The sequence below is a fragment of the Myotis yumanensis genome, unplaced genomic scaffold, assembly GCF_028538775.1.
Source record: "Myotis yumanensis isolate MYYU_CA2020_CCGP unplaced genomic scaffold, mMyoYum1.0.hap1 SCAF_1, whole genome shotgun sequence".
Classification (NCBI taxonomy): domain Eukaryota; kingdom Metazoa; phylum Chordata; class Mammalia; order Chiroptera; family Vespertilionidae; genus Myotis; species Myotis yumanensis.
This window is the reverse complement of record NW_027223752.1, coordinates 4,011,206-4,013,713: the sequence shown is the minus strand read 5'-3', so window position 1 is coordinate 4,013,713 and position 2,508 is coordinate 4,011,206. Positions and strand designations below refer to the sequence as shown.

The 2,508-nt window shown below is 46.5% G+C and overlaps 1 pseudogene; it reads left to right on the top strand.

Annotated features, from left to right (window-relative positions):
- The first annotated feature begins 205 nt into the window (after nt 1–205).
- On the top strand, nt 206–2,098 carry LOC138999411 (zinc finger and BTB domain-containing protein 10 pseudogene; annotated as a pseudogene).
- The last annotated feature ends 410 nt before the right edge of the window (nt 2,099–2,508 follow it).

Below are 2,508 nucleotides of genomic sequence, written 5' to 3'. Positions count from 1 at the left end.
GAGTGGATAGGATTAAAATCAACTGGTATAAATACAGATGTAACAGGACAAAAAAGATAGAACTTGGCTGGAGATCCTGGCTAGAACCTGGCTGGAGAACCAACTATACTGATCAACTGAACGCTGCCTCCGTGTCCTCCATTCTTCGCCGACTCCGTCCACACCTTTGGGAACCCCTGGACCTGCTGGGGTTGGATCCCAACAAATGGCGCACCTCCCGCTTGCTCGGCCCAAGTCCCTCCTGCAGCAGCTGCAGAGCTCCTTCCAGTTGGCCTGGCTGCAGGACTTCCCCTGGCTGCGCTACTGCAAGGACACCGGCCTCATGTCCTGCGCCTGGTGCCAGAAGACCCCCTCGGACAGCAGCGGCGGGGACCTCCCTGCTGGGGGCCACGACGAGCTGTCTCGAGGGACCCGCAACTACAAGAAAACCATGCTCCTGCGGCACCACGTCTCCACAGAGCACAAGCTCCACGAAGCCAACGCCCAGGAATCAGAAATACCTTCAGAAGAGGGATACTGTGACTTTAATAGTAGGCCAAATGAAAACTCTTATTGCTATCAACTTCTTCGACAATTAAATGAGCAGAGAAAGAAAGGTATTCTTTGTGATGTCAGCATTGTGGTGAGCGGAAAAATCTTTAAAGCTCATAAGAACATCCTGGTTGCAGGCAGCCGTTTCTTTAAGACTTTATATTGCTTTTCCAACAAAGAAAGCCCTAACCAAAACAATACTACCCACTTAGATATTGCTGCAGTTCAAGGTTTCTCCGTCATCTTGGACTTCCTGTACTCTGGTAACCTGGTGCTCACAAGCCAAAATGCCATTGAAGTGATGACCGTGGCCAGCTATCTGCAAATGAGCGAAGTTGTTCAGACTTGCCGAAATTTCATTAAAGATGCCTTAAATATAAGCCTTAAATCTGAAGCTCCGGAGTCTGTGGTTGTGGACTATAACAACAGAAAACCAGTCAGGAGAGATGGCCTGTCTTCATCACGGGATCAAAAAATTGCCAGTTTTTGGGCAACACGGAATCTTACCAATTTGGCAAGTAATGCAAACACTGAAAATGATGGTTGCAATGTCGATGAGGGCCAAATGGAGAACTACCAAATGAATGACAGTGGTTGGGTCCAGGATGGTTCACCTGAATTGGCTGAAAGTGAAGCCCCAAGTCAAACAAAAGTGTTTACTTGGAATAATATGGGCTCCCAGGGAATTCAAGAAACTGGCAACAAAACAAGGAGGAAAAACCAAACTCCAAAGAGATTTATTTATAATATACCACCTAATGATGAAACAAGTTTGGAAGACTGCTCCGTGATGCAGCCACCTGTTGCCTATCCAGAAGAAGACATGTCATTCATTAAGGAAGAACCGGATCTGGATGGTGCTCTGCTCCCGGGGCTGGACTGTGACATGAATGCGAACGCAAACGTGCTGGCAGAAGCCAGTGTGGGGCAGGATGCAGGCGATGCTGGTACTTCACATGCTTTCAAGTATGGCCTGATGCCTGGCCCATCAAGTGATTTCAAGTATGGCTTGCCACCAGGTGCTGCAAATGATTTCAAGGATGGATTGTGGCCTGAATCTTGGCCAAAACAAGAAACTTGGGAAAATGGTGAATCATCTCTAAACAGGAACAAGTTAAGATGCCCTCATTGTACCTATGTAGCCAAATACAGACGAACACTCAAAAGGCATTTGCTCATTCATACGGGAGTCAGATCCTTTAGCTGTGAGATTTGTGGAAAACTGTTTACTCGCAGAGAGCATGTAAAAAGACATTCCCTGGTGCATAAAAAGGATAAAAATTACAAATGTATGGTGTGTGAGAAGATCTTCATATTAGCTGCCAGTGTTGGAACCAGACATGGACCTCGACGCCATGGTATTTGTGTAGAATGTGCAGATAAACCACGGCCAGGAAGGCAAGAAGGTGTAGATCAGGGACAGGAGACAGATTTCCCTCGGGATGAAGAGTACGAGGAGAACGAAGAGGGAGAAGCTGAGGACGAGCTGGCTGACGAGGGAGACGATCAGAACCACCCGTCAGGATGGGACAAGTTGGGAGACGTCTGTATGTCTCAGGATGATTAACTGGCCTACTCTGCTCCTCAAGGATGCTGCATTGGGACGTAATATGTAGCGACAATTTGAATTGTTGAACTTGAAGGCTTGCAAATATGGTACATGCTGGATGGTAGCTAAGTTGCTGTGAAAACTGTAGGGTCAAAGCCTTATAGCAAAATTTTTTTATATTTGCACAGGACTGGACAGCAACCAACCTTGCGGTTGGATTACACGGAGTCCCCACATCTTCAGTCAGTTATCAAAGTAAAAATATTTTTTATTTATAGGATGTACAGTAACTCTTTGGTCCTAATGAAAATGGATTACCTGTCTGTAAAGAGCTGACGTTTACGTACCAGTTTAACCGGAATGAAGAAAATCCAGTTATGAGAATGCAGTGACAGCTGGCCCCACTACACTGTCCACCAAACCACTCA